The sequence below is a fragment of the Tiliqua scincoides genome, chromosome 3 (genome assembly GCF_035046505.1).
Source record: "Tiliqua scincoides isolate rTilSci1 chromosome 3, rTilSci1.hap2, whole genome shotgun sequence".
In the NCBI taxonomy this organism is placed as follows: Eukaryota; Metazoa; Chordata; class Lepidosauria; order Squamata; family Scincidae; genus Tiliqua; species Tiliqua scincoides.
The window spans coordinates 141524157-141545070 of record NC_089823.1 but is presented as its reverse complement, the minus strand read 5'-3'; positions in this window follow the sequence as shown (position 1 = coordinate 141545070).

Below are 20914 nucleotides of genomic sequence, written 5' to 3'. Positions count from 1 at the left end.
GGTGCTGGTCAGTAGTGAGGCTTTATGAGGTGGGGGAAGGCAGGTGAAGATGGAGTGAGGGCAGAACTAGGTGGAGGGAGGATGGAATGAGGGGAAAATTGGGCCTGGGAGGTAGGCGTTGATGGTGGCAGAAGCTGCTGCTGCTGCATCCTATGCCCCTCCTAGCCATGGAGACTGATACAGTTGTCTTCAGTTCTGTGCCCACTCAGTGGTGGGTGTGGATCCAAGTAGACCCTTCCCAAGGTTCCCTTCCCCTGAGGAGACTTTGGGCAGCTTCCCTGGCCCCACAGGATACAGCAGTGGCCATTTCAGCACTGCCTCTCCTCCAAGCACTGGTGAAGCTTAGGATTGGGTCCTTCGTCCTTCTCATAACAATTTCCAGAGTTCCTAGTTTGGAGGTCTGATGGTTTAGCCCACAGTTTAACAGGTTAAATAGGTTCAAAAGCTGGTTTAATTAATTGTACATAATAGCAATGCCTTAACATCTAGCAAAGGCTTCCTAGAACTCTTCACCACTCAACAAAAACAAAATTTATGCAACTGAATGTTGTGCTGCTGCCTGCCAGGAATGTTATAGGTGTCACATATCTTCTGTGCTTTGCTTGTTCTGTGTAAGGTGAGCAGGAATTGGCACAGTAAAACTAATGGCTGTAGAATTTCTCTTGGTGCCTGTGCACCATAAAAGAGGAACGTGTGTTTGGAAATGCCTGCACATATATTTGTGATTCTGCAAGACAATATTTGCGTTGCTAGAACATGAAGCAGCAATATCGATTTCCAGAACTCTCAGTGGCACCAGGTGGTGTAGAACAAGGGCAGAATAGATTTGGGTGTGGAATCAGAACATGCTGACTTTTGAGGGTAAGCATTTCATGACCTCTCCTTTCACATACCTGGCAGACATGGTATGATCATGTCCCAACTAGTGAAGTAATTTTCCAGCCCAGTCCTAGTCAGGTTTGGTTGTCATGCGCAGTGCTCCATTGGCAGCAATTTTGGGAGCACTGCTGCAATAGGTGGCAGTGCTCCCTAGATGTTGGAGGATCTCCCTGGACCTGCCAGAGCAGGTAAAGCAGTGGTGGGGGCAGGGAGGGGTAAAACAGGACAGGAAGGGGGGTAAAACAAGGCAGGGAGGGAGAGAAATTGGGCAGAGAAGGGGGCAAATGGGGAGGCTGTGGGAAGGGGTGGATCTAGCAGTGATGGTACATGCGGGATCCTACCCTCCCATTTCCCAGTTGCCCCGCCCCCTTTTTCTCCTCAGACATGTGTCAGCTAAATGGCTGGTGATGGTCTGAGGAGACCTTTTGCAGAGCAGGAAGCTTACTGAGAGGTTAAAGAGATTTAAATCCCTTTTCCCTTCTGATCCACACCCGGGTTGGATACACCCCATGCCTTTTCAGTGTGGCTGCACCAGCAGGGGAGGACGATAGGATTGGGCTGTTAGTTGATTAATCATATGCCTTTTAAGTAGTTAATCAATTACATTTAAGTAACTGTGTATCTTTCACAAAATCTATATAGGTGTCTTTTTTTAGATATTAGAGAAGGTGTAACTTACAAATTAATAAACAAAAGTTACTCCTTGGGAATATTTTATTTCCTCTTTATCCTCTCTTACAGTAACACATCAGAATGCCAACTGCTATTCAAAATGCCCTTAGCTCCCCCCACCTTCCAATTTAACATTGCTCCTTCCCAACCCACCCCCATCTCAGGCCAATTAATCTGATTGAAAATTGAGGACCTGGACCAAAGATGGTTTGAGTGACAAATTGGAGACTGATACATAATTCGTAGCAGTGTAATTTATCTTTGAAGTGGTTCTGGTGACTCTAGTGCAAGGAGTTTGCCATGATGTGGAAAAAAAAAATTTCCAGAGTTGTGTCAAATGGTGGGACAAACAGGTGATTTCACAAATTCATGTAACAAAGCTCTGGCAGTTTTTGTTTTAAAGGATAAAAAAACAGCTTTGAGAAGATGCAATATTAAGCCGAGGAGTAGGCTCAACCATTTCCTTGTTGTCAGTGCTGCAGTCAGATTGCTGGGGACTCTAGAGCAAAGTTCTGTACTGGGGCCTGCAAAGAGTCCCTCCCTGCCCCCAACGGTACTTCGGGTTCTATCACTGCCACCAGAACTAAGGTTTCCGGGGTCAACCAAGTTGGGCAGGGACCCTCTGCCAGTGTCCCTCTAATGCCTCACACCACTTCTTCTTGTTGGACTTTTTCTGTTCAGACTTCTCAAGCTTGTGCTCTTGAGTTCCATCACCATGGTAGACAAAAGGTGGGATACGCATCTAGAACCCTGTGACGGTAAACCTGTTGGGGTTGTGTGGGGGTGTTGTAGTGTTTTAAGTAGAAAAATGATCTATAAGCAAAGGGTTAACTATTCTTTCCACTTGCCGCATCTCAGTTCAAAATTGTCCCCCTTCCTTCCTTCCTTCCTTCCTTCCTAGAATTAAGGGCTTTGTTGCATGTATTTGCATGTAACATTGAGATTCCTCTTAAAAGGAATGAACAGGGCAGGGAGAAGACCACGGGAAAGCATTGCGAACTGAAACCACTAATAAAAACTGACAGCTAGAGAAAGAGACTAAAATCATGTAGAGTGCTGGAAATGGCAACAAACTTTCAAGAGCTGGCATTAGCCGGCAGAAAATGTTCACTTCTGTCACGTTTGCAGATGACAAGCTGACAGGAAGGAAGCCCTCAAAATAAACTTATTCTCACTGAACTGCAGCTTGGGCTTCTCAGCATGAATAGCTCGTATCACATGAATTTACATTGGGGTGAATTAACCACCATTCAGAAAGGATCGGCTATATCATCATATGTGTATGGTGCCTAGGCACAGATCAGCACATTGATTGAGCAGAATGGACCTAATTGTATACCCCACATTTAATTTCACAAATTCCAAACGTTTGCATTGGATGCTTATTTTTAGAACTCCGTGGCCCAAATTCACCACTCATGCTGGTAGCATATCACTAGCAAGAAAACTATTCACGTGGCTATGTTTCTGCCTCATTTCGATTGAAAGACTACATTGCAGCTTACCTATAATCCAGCCTCAAGGACAACATTTGCTTACTTGTGTAATTGGTCAACTAAACTGGTCATTCAAAAAAGAAATGTTGTTACTTTATGGACATGACTTTTGTTCTAGCCTTACCATGTTAACTGGGACACACCTACATGGAATGTGGAATATTTTATAAAGATATTCACATTAACATTAATCACTAATATGTGACAGTTGAGAGAACAGCCCTCCTTTCCCCAGAGAAACTAGACAGTGGAAAACTCCATTAACTAGAGAGTTAGGGCTTCATGTTTGGAAAATGGAAATGTCAGAAAAGCAAGGAAAATGCTTATTGGAACAATCCTTGATCTCAGGAGCCAACAAGTTCAGCAATTCCTGGCCCTGCAATAGGGTGAGTTGTCTGGAGCATGTTATCAAAGGAGATATTATTTTCTCCTACTCTTTCCAAACAGAAAGAAGGATATTTGATAGTCTTATTTGGCAGCTAATTTTGCTATTTTCTTGCAGTTAGGATGTTTTCGCCAATGTGCCATTTAAAGTACGTTTTTGTTCCTCATGAATAAGGATGAGGAGCTTGCTTCAGTGGTTTTAATGGAGGATATAGCACATTCATGGTGGATAGTCCTATCAGAGGGTTTATGGAGCTTCCATGTTCAGAGGTAGTTCTCTGAAAACCAAATGCTAGGGACAAATAAACATGGGACTACTGATGGATCACTTGTGAGCTTCCAACCACCCAATCCTAAGGAAGTCTCCGCGTGGCAATGCAGCACCTGCTGTAACCTGTGGGGGAGTTCTGGCCTCCTGAAGCCTCCTCAGGGTAGGGGAACATTTGTTCACTTGCCCCTGGGTAAGCCCATCTATTGGACCTGTGCCAGCCATTTTGCTGAAGCAAGTCCTAGTGGACCCAGGCTGGGTAATTGAGGCCAGGATGGAAGTTAGGATTTGGTGGACACCACTGCGGCCAGTCCTGCTCCCTTCCCAGTCCCAATCCATCATCCTCTCCACCCCCTTCACCAGTTACTGGGTGATTTTTCAAACTGCCCCCTCTATCTGATTCACATAATCTACAACACCACCCTGGCTTTCCAAAGGTGTTTTGTAGCCCACTTAAAAAAGGTTGGGGGTGGATGGAACAGGGAAGCGATAGGGCAGGGAGGATGGTGGATCAAGACCAGGAAGGGGGAGGGTCCAGCTATAGGGCTGGTGCAGGTCCAAGTAGTCCCAGCAGGCTGGTGCGAGCTTACCTTGGGCCAAGGGAAGAAATGTTCCTTTACCCCAAGGAGGCCTCCAGATGCTGAAACCCCCTCTCCCATGGAATACTTTGGTACGTCACTGCACAGGGAGTTATGTTGAATTGGACTGCCCATATCCATAGCCACTTTTAATAAATACAGTACATGGCTAATATTTTTATGATATGCATTGTCTGTCTCAGCTGAGCATAATAATCTCACACATTTTGAGTTGCAAAATTTAACACTGCATTTAGGAGACAAAAAGGACTGTCTGATCACCGCCCCTTTTATATATATATATAAAAATCCCTCTGTCCTTCTGTAGAGATATTTTTCTTAATGGATTAGCTATATTCCATGGCAATCCTGTTTGCTTACATAATAAGCTCCATAGCATGCACTTTTATGCATGCAGCCCCCAAGAACAGGGTTGTGTAATTGGTTTAAAGCAAATCCAGGGCTATGTTGCTGACAGATACTTTGTTAAACACCAGTATTGAAGCCCAGTGACAAATGAGCAAGGAGCCAGAGACAGTGCAAAACAGTTTTGGCAAATTAGAATCAATACATTTTATTGCAATCCATAACCTAGTCAGGGCAGGTTGTATAGTTTAGGGCTTGCTTGCAAGCAAAGTTTAGCAACTCCGTAATACATAGCTGTCAGCTTAAAGCAATTTGCCCAGGAAAAAGGAAAGAGACAGGGATAACTCATCAGAACCACAAGGGGATATTTTAATGCCATCATTTGTGAAATCAAATAGGCCAGGACCTTATAGTGCAGCTTAATAACTGGCTATTAAATTATAGTTCAGACAAACAGCTGATGCGCTGGTACCCCTGTTTTTTGAACTGTACTGCTTCATAGTGCAAGTGAGGAACCACATGACTGAATGCCTGTTCATATGAAAAGAAATTCCCTGCCCACAGAAAAAAAGATGTTAGGGGATAATTATCTGAAATGCTTAGTTTTCTATGTGTAAGGAATTTTTATTTCATGCATAAGTAGTGAATCATGTAAATCATAATCTACCAACAGAACTGGCACAATCCAGAACTAGCTGATAGGTCTTCCTCTCTGATGTTCTCATTCTCACTGAATAAGAAACATAAGAAACATAAGAAACATCATCATCATCATCATCATCATCATCATCATCATCATACAGGTATTTCTATACCTCCTTTCTTGGTCCTCAGATTTCTCCTCGGACATTATTCAAGGCAGTTTACACAGGCAGGCAATTTAAATCTCCGTAGGGATTTTTACAATTTGAAAGAAGGTTCTATCTTTCAAGAAACCACAACATTCAGATGTTTCTTTCTTGATCTGGTCGCACATTCTGGCCTCCATCCTCCCACGCTCAGAGCAGATGGAATAGCTCGGCTCAGCTTGTCAGCTGCTTCAAGGTTGCACGGTGCCGGTGGCCTCAAACTGGCGACCTTTGGATGTTATCTTCAGGCAAATGGAGGCTCTACCCTCTACACCAGACCTCCTGCCCATATAACCTTAGGGAACATGTACACCAGTGCCCCTCAATTGTATTTCATCTGATGGTTCACATGTGCATTACCTGGTGACTGTTGTCATTAAGTGGTGAATTGCATGTGAAAATGAGCCACTAGAGATCACACAGTACAGACAAAATGTTCATGCTGCAGGATTGTGGTTTGCCTATTTTTGAACTTCTACAATAGTGCAAATTGAGATAGTTGTGTTAACAGCCCATCCTCCACAGGGAGGCATCAGTTCTCATAATTAGCACATCTGCATGGATGCTGCCCTGAGGGCTGACATTATAAATGATGATGACCAACAACAGTAATCAAGAATAGAGAAATCAGTTGGTTTACACATATGTGAATCAGTCCCAAGCCTTTTGTGTGAACAGGCTCTTCATGCTTTGCTTCTCTGTTCTTTTGGCCACCAGCTGTGCTAATTTCACTACCCACATTATTTTTGCAGACAGGCATACAAATTCCCAGTGATCTTAATTTATGTCACACTATTGGCTCAATCCTAACCCCCCCACACCATCTTCTGCCATGCAGGCATGATAATAGAGCACATGCTGCTGCAATGGTGGTGCGAGGCAATCAGATAGCCACCAAGAGTTAAGCACGAGTAGCTTTTACTTACCTTCTGGTAGACCACCTGGTTGCTAATGGGTCTGCTCAGACCCGCACTAGCTATGTTCCTGGTATATGGCTGAGAAGAGGAAGGGGGAGGGCCAGGCTGCAAAAATAGGAGTAGGATGCTGGTGTACGCTATTGCTGCTCCAGCCCGGGAATCCTCCCCTGCCCTTCCCCCTCCCCACTCTGAATCCCCCCCAGATTCCCTCAGCCTGCGCTACTGCTACTTTACTTGCTCTGGTTTTGGCCGGGTCTGTCAGTGATGGGTATGCAGAGCCGTTGGCCATTTACACCAACATCTCTGATGCACACACCACAAATGCACCATTTAAAGAGTTGCTGCAGCCTTTACAATGGTGGAATGCAAGTTCAAGCCATAGAATTGGGCTGTTAGATGCTTTAGGTTTGTTCCTAGATTGTAATTCTAGCCGAGACCAGCCATCAATCTTGATATGTCTGCCTCTGCCACATTCTGCCGTGTCCTTCTTCACTCTTTGCCCGATCTTTGCTACCTGTCCAGAATTATCCTGGTTCTTTTCAGGCTCCTTGAATTTAATTCCTCTCATCCTTCCCACCTCCTTTTGTCTTCTTGAGTCCTCAGGCAGTACTTTCTGATGGGCTGCAGGCCAATGTTTGCAGTCCCTGGAGATATTTACACACTTACACTTTAGTTGCACTTTGTTTGACCCAGAACATAGGCCAACAGCAGGACTCAGAGGAATAGCAGACAGATGTACTTCTTGAGAAACACAGAAACAGCAGCAGCTCTTTTGCACTTGGGGCTCAGCTTTAATCTTCTTTAAATAGTACCCTTCCTTTTTGTTAGGTGTACAACTCAGATAGTCCATTTATTTATTGAACATATTTATATCCTGCCTTTCCAACCTGAACAGGCAGCTTATGGTGGCTTGCTTCCGACAATCATTGCATTGCATTAAAGAAAAGACAGCCCGCTTATTAGCTGGAGCCATATACAAATACCAGTTTTCACATGGAATAACTGGGGGAAAAGAGCTATTTTCTCAAGGGATGGGGTGCAAGGTGGAAATACAAACTTCCAGAAACTGTTTGGGTATTAGTCAACAGGCGTTCTCCTGGTTTCAGTGTAGTGCTTCTAGCTGAAATGACAAAACCAGTGGTTCCCAAACTTTTTAGCGCTGGGACCCACTTTTTAAAATAACATTCTACTGGGACCCATCTAGCTTTATGAACTTTAACAAACAAACAAACAAGCAGACAAACAAACAATTTCAGCTGCTTACCAGCTGCTTGAGTCTCTGTTTCTATACTATGGTGCGTGGCCGTCTTCTGGAGCATTTGCTGAGGTCTGTGTTCATCAGACTGGGACCATTCTGGTGGCCTTGTGTTTCTCTTCACCTGAGCGGAGGCATATTTGCCTACTCACGAGTAAACTCACACGCGTGATTCGGTTTTGCATTCCATACATTTTCCTTGTCAGCTTGGAGGGGGGACTTCCTTCTCAAGTGATTTTGTGGGGGCGGGGGGCTGTGTTCATCGGATCATCGGATCAGGACCATTCTCATGGCATTGTGTTCCTCTCAACCAGCTCTTCAAAGTGGACTGAGGCATGGTTCCCTATGCATGAGCTCATGTGCAGCTCAGTTTCACTTTCCATAGGGCTCAGAATATTTGATCGTCAGCTATTAGCTTGTTAGTTACATAATCCACAAACCCACTGCGACCCACTGGTGGGCCATGATCTACAGTTTGGGAGACACTGGACTAAATTCTTTAGCACATACTGTGAAACAATTATCTGTAACATAAACGTCATCACAGGACCAATCTGCTAAAACCATCATGTGACTGTGGCCATCTATGGGAGGGGGATGTGGAGTCTGAGTCCCTTCTGATACGTTCCAGACCCATTCCCCAAATGCTCAGTCTTCATCTTTTAAAAAATAGTCTCTTGCAGCTAAAAAAGGAAAAAAAATATATGCAGGCTGTATTTTTCCAGTTGACTTAGCAGAAAGTAAACCACATGCCAGTGAATGCAAAGGCACAGAGGTGATTGACAACCACTTGGCACTTTTTTTTTGAATTATTAAAATCAGAGTGCATTTCATTGTAATTGCTTAATCAACAATTTGTTGTTTTACACACTGACTTACGATGTTCCATCTGGCTCCTCCACCATAAGACTACGTGTCTGCCTCATTCTTGCCCTGTTCATCTCCCTCCAGTAATACTGCAGTACCACAAGATGGACATTCTTTGCCATATCTTTTGGCTGCAGAGTTGTAAATTATGAACACAGTGCATGAGTCTAGCACGGGCAGATAAATCAAGGGAAGCCTGAAGGTAGGAGGGATTAAATAAATAAAGAAACCAAACAAAATCATGACATTGCGCAAATTCAGTCTAGGATGTAATGACCTACCACAACAGGTACCAGAGGAGCCATTTATGCAGGGCTTTGCCAGTGTATCAGCTGCTTGGTTTTGAATGCTCCTGACATGACAAACATCCAGTGATGTAGTGGTAAATGAAGTGTCATGACACCTCCCATAGCCATGCCCTCCTAGCCATGACTCACTAAGACTGTACATCCAAAAATATCATATTTGAATGTCTTTCGTAGAGTACCCAGTGCCAATGGTTTGGGACGTAATGAGCTGGACTCTTAAATGATGATGAACCAGTTTCAAGGTAGGAATAAGTGGCAGGAGGAGTAACTTCTTCTCCTGCCATTTATTCCTACTTTGAAACTGGTGCTGCATCACTTAAGAACCTAATTCATTACATTCCAAACTATCGGCACTGGGTTGTAATAGTCTAAAACAAATGCATAAAAACCTGAAAAATGAAATTAAAATATCTCCCAGATCCTAATCTACATGCATGGAAAGTATGCCTGGAGCCCCTGCACAACTGTACAGGGTTGATGATCAGGCACTCTGCTTTGGAAGCTCTACTCATGCCTTTGAAAAGAATGTGCGAAATGGGCTTCCGAAAAGCCCCTGTGTGCATAACTTTGTCAATGCAATCTGAAATCCTCTTTTACAGTGCCTGCACACCTGATGTACTTAGGGTTTCTTCCAACTGTCTACTGAGCATGAGTTGGTTGAAAACTGGCTTTGCCACCCTGATCCTGTTCCCTTCTCTTATGCATAGTGAGTCTACATAGGCTGAATGCTTGATCAGGGCTTCTGACACATTCATGATAACAGTAGGGACCGGAAAGGGGAAAAACAAAACACACACACACCTGACCATCAGGGACCTCTACTAGACACACAGGTAGTATTCTGTGTGTCTGAAACAAATGGATACGTAGGGTACCTGTATTGGGAAAGCTGCAGGAAGAGGTTAGAAACAGAGGACAAAAAGAGATAGGGACTCTCTCCACATTCTACCCATGGGCTTTATGAGTCTTTAGATAGTGTTTAGTAATGTAAGAGAAATTCAAGTCTGACTGCTCATGCATTCAGAAGGGCTAAATTAATATATCAAGCTTCAAGGTGAAAACTGAAGCTGCAAATATGAGGGAAATGACTTTTCCAATAACATGATCTTCTGCACCTGCTGAATTCTAGGTCTTCCTGTTCAAATGAAAATGTTGTTTTTTAAATTCCGAGATCCATTTAGAAATACACAACTGGCAATTAAAATATACATATATCCCCCTCCTTTCCCATTTGAGCCTCTGGAGAACTTACCCTTTGCTTCAGACCCAGCTGCATTGGTGTCAGTGGGAGTTTTGTTGTCAACCTTAGCAGAGCCAAGATTGTGTCCTGATAAGAATGCATTTTTAAGGACATTTCCAATGCAGTTGCAAATAATTTATACAATATAAATGTCAGAGACTAATGGTAGTGTCTGGGACTATGGAATGCAAAATGTGACTTTTAAGATGCATGGCTAATTCCATGTTCCAAAGAAACAAATTTGTACTTGTGGTCTTCAGAGCCCCAAGGACAAATGGGACACCTCTGTCTCCTTTGGATCCCCCCAAGGTATGAATGGGAGAGGAAGAAAATTGTTACTTAATGACTATTCAATCAACCTTAAGTACCCATAAATACTTTGCAGCGAACTGGTCAGACAACCCCAGGGAGGTGTAAGCTAGAAATTCTGTCCTTCCTGGACTAACTAAAGGTTCAACACTTGAGAGTGCTTAATTCAAATAAACCTTTATTAGCATGAACAATGAAAGCCCTCAGAAAGGGATGGATCTATAACACCCTCATCCCCAACACACACAGTGGCGTCGCTAGGGGAGTGGGGGGGGTGCGGGCCATAGTTAGAAGTAGCCCAATCCTATCCCCCACCAGCCCACAGCATACAGTGCCAATGGACCATGAGCTGCATGTTATGTGCTGGCAGGGAACCAGACAACCCAGGACAGGTAAAGAGACTCAGGGAGTGGGTCTAGACCAGGAAGGGGCAATAGGATCTGGTATGTGTGGCTGTAGCTCATATTCTCCCCCTCCCAGCCCCAAACTGATCAGTACCCACCACTGACTTACAGCAGAGATTCTGCAGGCCAGTATTGCCCATGTGTGGCCTCCAGGGCTTGATGCTGGCAGCAGCAGCCGAAATGGCTTCCATGCCAGTGGCCCAGGCCTTACGATGGCAGATCATGATATCTGCCAGCATAAGGCCTGGATAGGATGGGCTCATACATGACATCATATCATGCTGGGGAAAAAAATCTCTAGGAATGGCTTCAGCCAGGGATTGCAGCTAGGTTGGCTTCGTGACTTTGTCTTATACACTCCCATCTCCTGTACTGCTTGAACTCCTTCTGAGCCCTAGCTAGTGTATCCTACAGGGGCTTGGAGGCCCATTTGCAGTTCACCAACATTTCCAGGTGACATTTCCAGGTGGTGCAGATCATGGCCAAGCCTGAAATACTCCATAGTGGGGAACACAGGGCAAAGTGCTTGCAGTAAATGGGGAGCTTCTAACCACCATCCTCTTACATTATGAAGTCATCCCAATGGCTTGAGCATGTCTACTATTTTCAAAGGACTTCTTATTTAATACCACACTGTATCAGAAGAATGGGGATAACAGGAGCAGAATAATGGCAACAAACATTACTAAGCTTCCCTTTTTATACTTTAAAGGCACATCTTGGTATTCCATTATTTCAGCGAAAAATATGGGGGCATTGTTTACGGTTCTTTCCATTATTCTCCCGGAACACATTTTGTTCCTCCTTTACTGCAACATTATCAGAACATAAGATAGAGGATAAGGATACAAGTAAAGCTGTCCTGGCAATCAATACAGATCTAATAATAAAAAAGAGAGGGGCTGGTAGATGGTAGATATTAATTATCGGAACACCCATAAATGCACAAAAGTTGAGTTTCAACACTATTAGGGTTCCAGTTTAATAGTGACATGAGGAGGCTTTCAAGGGCAGCCATTCATGCATGGGAAAGGAAAGTTAGTAGCAAAGCACAGTTGGAGGATATAAATAATCATGAATCTGACATATGTTGCCCTGATTAGGAAAGGGAAGAGGCTGGAATTTTTTCCGTGTTCGCCGCAGTTCTCTATTGAGTTAGCTGGATGCTCAGGCTTAAAGAAACACTCATTGCTACAGCCACAAAGGTGGCCTGAAGTGATACGATAGAGCAGTGTCTCCCCAACTTTTTGATAGCTCAGGCACATATATGTTTAGAATTAAAGCTGAACACACACACCACAGTTAAACTCCAAGACATTTACTTTAGAATGAATAGTAAGAATTGCCTGCTCTCGAAAGAGCTCTCCTCCTGCATTTCCACGAGCCACTGTTTCTGAGTGTGCCTCCTGATGAAGGAGATGAGCCTGGAACAGTGACCTGTGCAAAGAAGCAATGGGCAGACTCACATGAGGCCTGACCATTCTGGTGTGTCTCTGCCTCAGGAATGATGGTTCCAATTATAACCCCTGTAGACCTGAGGTTCTCAAAGTGGGGTGTCACGATGCCCCTGCATGAGAGCCTCAGCCCCTGTACCCTTAAAGAGCGGGGGAAGGGGACAGGCAGTGATACGATCCCAGGATCGCTCCCAGGATTGCATCACTAACGGGTAAAGGGGGGTGTTTTTACTGCTGCAAGAGTTGCGGGGAGCCCTGCGTAGCCCCCCCCGCAGGGCTCCCTGAGTCTTAGAATGTTGAAAAAAAGTAATTGTAAACCACTCCTGGTTTTGTAATTGTAGCCAGGGGCTCAGTTGGGGCTCTCCACAAGTCCTGCAGCTTGCAGCAGCCCTCAGTAAGTAAAAACACCCCCCCTCGCCCCTGTTAGCAACACAATCCTGGGGATTGCGTCACGGCTTTCACCCCTCCCCCACAAAAGACTTACCTCTGGAGTTTTACTCCCAAGACATTTGAGAACCCTGCCTGCCTGGGTCCTTTAGGCATACAGGATTCTTCAATGCGTTTCTGACTGAAGTAACATACACTTCTCTGGTGGCTCACTAGAGTACTCTGCCACGCAGTTTGTGAATTCCTTTGATAGAAACGTGCAAAACTAGGAATGGTGTGGAGAGACTAGAAAAAGGCTCAGTTCAGAGGTGCTATATCTCCCTGAATGCCAGATGCTGGGGCTAAATACAGGGGAATGTTCATGGCCCTCTTTCATTTTTCTCCCTCTCTTCTGGAATAGTCTTCAACACAACAATTATAATTCCAGCCTGTGAACGAAGCATTCATGTTGTGCTGTCGCATCCTCCCTTCCTTTAATAAAATTCCCTTGCTTGGGTTAAGTTCTGAAGACTCAGCCCTGTTCCCCTGAGGCCCACCCCCAAAAAAACTTTGTGATGATCATCTCCTATCTAAAGCATGGATCCCAAGACACACATGCTAGCTCCTGTACATTTGGCTGGTTTCTGAACCAGCTTTACTGAAGGCACAGTTGTCTGTTCCCTGGACAGAGTGAAGCCAGAAGGCTGCTGAGTTAAGAGGTTACCTAGCACCAAATTAATACCTACAGATCAATCCTTGGTCCTGAAAGGTGCCCTTGTAGGACAAGAACCATGGCTCAAACAGGTGTCAGGCTTGTGTGTCCTGAGCAAATGTGGTAACAATGCCAAAATGTGATCCCCTTCTCAACCAGGCAGTTTGACTTCACAGTCTGCTCCTGTGGACTGCAGCCTTCAAACAGCAGGGGGCTTTCATCCCGCCTGGTGCTTCCCAGCCTTGGAAGATGACAGATGCCTGGATCAACTCCACATGTACAAGAATCCATTTCAGATATTGGTGTTAATGTGCTCATGACTCATTCTGGTTGGGACCAGTGTGCACACCATCTGTGTAGGTTTTTTAGTCAAATATGTCTTTTGGACCACTACCCTAGTTGAGGAGGTGGAGACACCAAGGCATACTCCATTCTGATTCAGACTCTGTTGAGATGTTTAAATAATGGTTCAACTTCTGGTGTCATTTGGCTTCACTCCTCAGTGCTGATATATTTGACATCATCTCTGGGAAATAAAGTTGGCAGCACCAACATACTGAAATAATTCCGGGGGGGGGGGGGTTACATTTACTCCAATTTCATATGCTAAAGTATTCAGCAGCACAGAGCTGTGAATTAAACATGTCACATGGGCTACAGCTGCAACATTTCTCTCCCTCCATTTGCAAATGCAAAGCGTAAAGGGAAAACAAAAGTATTTTGCTTGACAATCAGTTTGCCACTCAGTCTCTTTTTAAGACAGAGAAAACATGGTTGCAGGGGAAGTAGGTTGAAATCATATTGATGTAAAGGCTAAAGGTAGAATCTTAAGGTCCGTTTCAGAACTGAACAGAGTAAAAAATATAATTGATAACCTTAGAATAAAATGTGCCCTTTTTTCTTTTTTTGCAGAAAGTAGACACAGTTGCCACCATTAATAGTCATCTGATCTGTGCAAAAAAATGAAAGTCTATTTGCACAATTATTTGGATACCTCATTTCAGATTTGATTTTTTTTTTTCTTCATAATCCAATTTGGAATTTGATCACAGGGTTGAGTGAATGGGAGGGATACCACCAATAGTCATGACCAGAGATGGGAAATCGAGTCAAGTGACTTGAATCAGAGTCTCAAAAACACACATATTTCACGGACTCATGTGGACTCAAGATATGCGTATCAGACACTTGAGAATGGGGCTGCTGACTGGGGAGTTGCCATGGATTTGGGTGACTTGAGTTGCCCAGGCATGGTACTGCTACTGCCTCTGATGCAGTTGTGCCACTTCCATGTCACCCGAAAGACACTGTGCGCTGATCCAGAAGCAGTGCATTCATCTGTGCAACCAGCAGCCAGGTATGTTATTAATTTTTTTTAAATTAGCATTTATATACCACCTTTCTTGTCATTGGAGTTCTCCTATGACTTTATTCAAGGCGGTTTACATAGGCAGGCTTACCAAATCTCCATAGGGATTTTTACAATAACAAGTTCTATTTTTCAAGAACGCCTTCATTCCAGGTGGTGTCCTTCACGGCCTGGTCCCCTTCTGGTTGCATTTGCCTCCTCCGCCTAGCTGACACTCCACTCCACTCTCATGGGGGGGGGGAGGCCATCCTTTGCTTCTCTCACCGGCTGGGATGACTCATCTTGTCAGCACTTTCTGCAGCTCTCGGACACTTCTGACTGTTTCCCAGCTGTTCTTTCGGCTTCATAGGCAGCAGCTCTACCACTCAGCCAGACCTCCTGCCCGGTCAGGAGACAGAGACAGGGCTGCAGGTGGAGGAAAATGGTTAATTTTTGTTCTTGTTTTGGGTTTGGGTGGGGTTGCAAAAGTCCATTAGAAAAGTAATGACTTGCAAAAGGTGTAGCACATGTCCAGAACATGAGGGAGTGAGGTACTTCTTCTTGTTCCCCAGGCTATTCATTGGACTGAGGATGTATTTTGATTTTGTGACTTTGGGAGAGGGAGGGGGAGAGGAGAAGCCAGTTTTGGCCACAGGGACAAGTGGGTTTTTCAAGCGGGGGCTCAGGAGGAGGCGAGGGGAAGCTGGGGGAGGTGGTTCCTGGAGTGATAAAAGGAGGCATCCATGCCTCATGTACTCATTCATCGATCGATTGCTCCCACATGACAATAGCAGGTACTTTGGGCCCCCGGAACACCCCTCCTTTATTCCAGAAACACCAGGCTGCCTGAAACTGTCAGTCACTGTGTCTGAACAGCATGTTCTCTGAATCCACTCTCCCTTGATTCACCCTGCCTGTGCTGTGCTCAATGGGGGTTGCATGCCTTGCCTCCCCTGTGTAAGCTCACAGGGGCTTACCTGTGGGCTTGCTCCCAGTCCTGTGCCCCCACACCTTACTGAGCTGGGATGCATCCCCCCTCCCTCCCTGTAGGTCCCCCTGTGCCTGTAATGTGAAGGGGGGTGGGTTTCATCGCAGCTGGGTTGGGATCATACAGAAGCAAAGAACTGATCAGTGCATTCTGCGCTGCTGCCTTCACAGCATGGTTTTTGTTTATGAAGGGGATGGACAGGAGAGTTGGGGAGTGTTTAAATTGAATTCGCTCTCACACACACATGTACATGCACACACCATGGTAGTAGCTCTGTTTTTTTCCGTGGAACCAGCTTTTTAAAGGGCAAGACTCATGACTTGAGTCTTTTCAAGTTACAAAAATGCTCTGGATGACTTGGAAAGTCCACCCATTAGGACTTGTTTTCGAGTCAAGTCGTGAGGGTGGAGACTTGTGACTTGAAAGCAGCACTGGACTCACTAATCCCTGGTCATGACTTCCCAGAAGGGCATGGTTGCTATTCCAGAACAGTATCCTGAATGTGCAAGAGGGTGGTGAAAGTATTGTTGGACCTGCAAGAAAAGGAAGAAAGGCTAATGTCTGGACAATGCACAATATTGACAGGGATCTCAAAGTTAGCTATGAGGAGCACCCCTGGTAATAACTAATTGTGATCAATGTCAAGAGGGTTTGATTTATTTTCATATGACCTGCTGAAGCCTAACCTTAATTTTATTCCATGACCAGCAAATTCAGCTTGCAGGCAGATGAACTACAACAAATAGTCAGCATCTCTTCTTAGAGGAAAACTGCAAGAGCAGTCTGGTCTGGGGGACTTCCTCTTGGGCATTCACTGCCAGAGTGCATTCAGAGTGCTTGCTTTTTCCTTTCTTAATTTTTGTGCTGCCGTTTTAACTTTCATCTAGAAATTGTTAACATTGTGGTTTTTTAGGTTTCAGCTGACAAGTTATTCCGGGATCTTTGCGTATAGCCTTATGCTTTAGTGAAACTGTTGAAAGGTCAACGAATGTCTCAAGCTGGAGTCAGACCTTTCCCCCTCCCCAAATCATTCAGGAGTTCTGATCACATGCTACCAACAAACCCTGTCAGTCTTTCTCACCTCAGTTTGGTTTGCATTGATCTTTAGAGGTGGGTTTTTTTTTAGGTGATAATGAAATATAAACATATAACACCACTTTCTGCACTTCTCATTTTTGTAAAAAGAAAAAAAAGAACAAAAACTCCCCAAATCTGCAAAATCTGCAAAAAACCCCAATTCTCTAACAGCTCTACATACATGTGGCTGCATCTGCTGACACTATACCACCACCTACCTAGTACACTTTTAACATGACTAAAAATTTTAAATATGACATTAAAAAGCGTCCTTGAAATAAAAGTATATAACACCGCCACTAACTTTGGAAAATACAAAAATCTGTGAAAAAATAAAACTGTTTTCACCCACGTTCTGTTGATCTTGTATTAATTTCTCCAGCAATATCCAACTGTCTGTCCTTCAAATGGGTGTGCGCAAGTCCTCCCCATGGTCGGCAGTAGCCCAGCATCATCCATAACAGCAAGCAGGGACTTTCTATGCTGTAAATGAGAAACTGATGAGCAACACCCTGGAGCCTGCAACATACCAGGCATGAAATATCTGGAGCCTGTAAAAACCAGGTGCCCGTAAATTACCTGGAGCCTGTAAAATACCAGGTGTAGCTCCAGGGTATTGCACAACAGTGAATTGCAATATGTACCTGAGTGCATATGGTGAGTTGAAGAGAAACATTGCAATAGCTATGAATATGTGTGGGCTGTAAATAGAGAACTAATGAGGACTAGCTTGGCATTAAATGCAATAGTTGGTTGGTGCTTTGAATGAAGAACAATGTGAAAAACTGTAATGGAAATTGCATATCTATGCCCTGATGCTGGCGTTTAGGAGGGCAATGTTTTTGTGTGGGAAGTAATCCCAGATTAAAATATATATATATATATATATATATATATATATATATATATATATATATATATATATATATATATATATATGTCCAAAAGCTTCACACAAGCAACTCCATTGTGCAGACAAGGGCTCCAATGATGTGCTGCATGTAGAATTTTGTGCATGAAAGTTCTACTCCATTCGTTTCGATGAGCTTGGATGTTATTTGAACACATAACAGTGGAAATCATCACCAGCGCAGAGCATTCTGCTTGCTGGTCTCTGTGTGCATATTGGACTGCTGTGAAGCACTGTCACTTCTGTCAGCCAGTGAAGGTCATATGGAGGACTTTCGCACATGATCATATGTCAGACTGAATGTAAACTGGATTGATGGGTAAAAGAAAGCCACCTCAGTTTGAAAACAACGCAGTCTCTCCCAAATCCCCATGAAAATTGGTTCCAAAGGCAGGAGAAGGGGCTGTTTCTTTGCCTGTTAATCCACTGCAAGTTTTTGATATTAAAAAGCAAATCAACGGTGCCCTTGACTGGGAAAGTGTGCTGCTGCTGAAAATTGTTCAGTGGCATACTGAGAAATGAGCACTTTACAGCTCCCTTCCCCTTCCTCTGGATGCTAACAACACCTGGTAAATTTATTTCCACCCTTGGCCATGGGAGATTTAGTCAAGAGAAAGAAAGAATGGGCAGTCCTCGATGATGACCTTTAAATATCATCTGGAGCACAGTTCATTCCAGGGATGTAGCAAACGAAAAAAAGTATGATTGCAGTGACATTAAAAGAGGAGAGCCAGATGTCCAGGACTGACCTGGAGAGAAAAAGAAGGAATTGACAGTCTCACCCCAATATCCAGAACAATAATAATCTTGAACTTAATGATTTCAGGAGTACAACAGGAAAAGTATTAAAATCAAATACTTTAAAACAGAAATGTGCTAATGTTGTTTCTTATGGTCTGTCAAACCATCTCTTCTTCCTGTCAGGGTTAATATCCTTATTTCATAAAAGAGACAAAGAAGATGTGACCTCCCTGTTGTTCCTTACCTCCTTGCTGTCTCCGTGACCTGAAAAAGACACACGGAGTATATTGTCTAAGGGGCTGCTTGGCACATTTTGTGGGAAGTGGTGAAAGCCAATTATTATTATTTCTCTAGTTCCTACAGTAACCAAGCACTGTGTAGAAAGCAAAATAAAAGACGCAGGCCATCCCCAAGAGGGCAGATGTTCAAAGGGTGTGAAGGAGAGGGAAAGCTTAGACTGGTGCACCACCAGTGGCAAACTTTCTGAGGTCAGTCAGACCCGACTATAGTAGTCCATGTACTGGTTATGTTGTGTTTGGATTACCGCAACACACTCTTTGTGAGGTTGCTCCTGAAGATTCTCCAGAAACTTCAGTAAGTGCAGAATGCTGGTGCACAATTTTTGGCACAAGGTGTGATGAGTGCTTAAGATCTCCAGTTTGTCAGAACATGAGAGAGAGAGAGAGAGAGAGAGAGAGAGAGAGAGAGAGAGAGAGAGAGAGACTTTTATTGGCATCAACTCATCTATTCCAACAAATGGGTCATTAAATATAAATTTAGGAATTTAAGGGGAAAAAAGGAGAAAGAAAAATACAAATTTTAAGATTACAAATAAATCATATCGCATTGGCCTATTTCCATACTTTTCTACAACTGACAAGAGAAAATTAGCAGTACCCACCAACACACCTACTGGGCCATGATTTAATAGATATACAAGTTTCAGCTGTTCTGAAAGCCCAGTCTTCTTCCCTAGGTTAATTTCTAGATAAATAGAACACATATCAGTATGAATTGGGCAGGAGAAAGGTATGTGAGAAAGAGTCCCAACCTACGTTGGAGAACAAGGGCAATGCCAATCAAAAAAAGGGGCCTTATGATACCTTTCCAAAGTTACTGCCAATGGAACAATGTTAAATCTAGCTTGTGTAATTGCACAATGTTCCTTAGAGCTAGTCAAAAGACACAGATAAGGAGCCATTTGATTGAGAACTAACATGATGTGAAAATGTGCAGCCTGGTTAAGTAGGGTTTGAAATTCAATATCTGCAGGCCTCCACTTAAATTTTGAAAGAAGTTCAATTTCTGATGACATGGCCAATGATAATGGTCCCCTCATGTGGGCTGCCCATCAGAAGCTGTCAACTAATCTAGCCCACTATACCAACCAATCTATTACTTGTTTTTTCTATGGGCAAGGAAATTGTCATACTCCATCTGTCCTTAAGGTCTACAATGCCAAAGTAATACAGCTTCTATATGGTTGTCCAGTATGGTTAAGCTCAATTAACTATTCATTAGAGTGTCTTCAGGCTAGGTTTTTGGGCTTCACAAGATGTGCCCTTTATACAGCTAATTGTTTAGAATTGGGACAATCGCTGTTGGAAAACAGGGTCAGGCAGCTAACATTTAAATATTGGCTGCATGTTCTTTTCCATTCAAGTCAGATAGTTTGCTATACCTTATGAATTCTGAACATGATACCCCTAAGCGGTTTATTAGAGTCTGGAGAACATAAAAACAGCCCCACTGGCTCAGGCCAAAGGCCCATCTAGTCCAGCTTCCTGTATCTCACAGTGGCCCACCAGATGCCTCAGGGAGCACACAAGACAACAAGAGACTTGCATCCTGGTGCTACTCCCTTGCATCTGACATTCTGAGGTAGCCTCCTTGTAAAACCAGGAGGTTGTACATACCCATCACATTTTGTAACTTGTGATGGACTTTCTTCCTAAAATCTGTCCAATCCCCTTTTAAATGCATCTAGGCCAGCTGTCAATCCCTGAAATCAACTAGGAGGATCTACAACCTTGCCTTTCCTAACACTTGCGTAGGAGCGGTTAGCAGTGACATGTCAGCGAGGCTTCTCTGCAGCACCTTGGTTACAGTAGTCCCTGCCCCTGGTGAAGGGATTTGGAAAGGTATGTCTTGTTAAGCAAGGCATAGAAAAAGAAGAAACTGGCCTCAATTCCTCTACTACAAGTCACAGGAATCTTTTCTCCCTTTGCATCTGGTCACTTACTCAATGAGCCCAAGCTTATCAGGGTGCATGATCAGGTCCCTTTCACAAGACTATATTCAACATACGTACATCTGCACTGGGAAGCAAAGGCAAACAAGCTTGTAAGGGGGAAAAACAGACATTTATGTCTTTATTTAGATTTCCTTCCTAATATTTTATTGTTTTGTGTTTATAATGGATTTAAGAGGGAAGTTAAACTGGGAGACAGTGACTCTCCCAAAGCGCATATCTACTGATAGGCAAAGTTTGGAATCTTGGTCTCATATACATGTAATAAGCCCATGT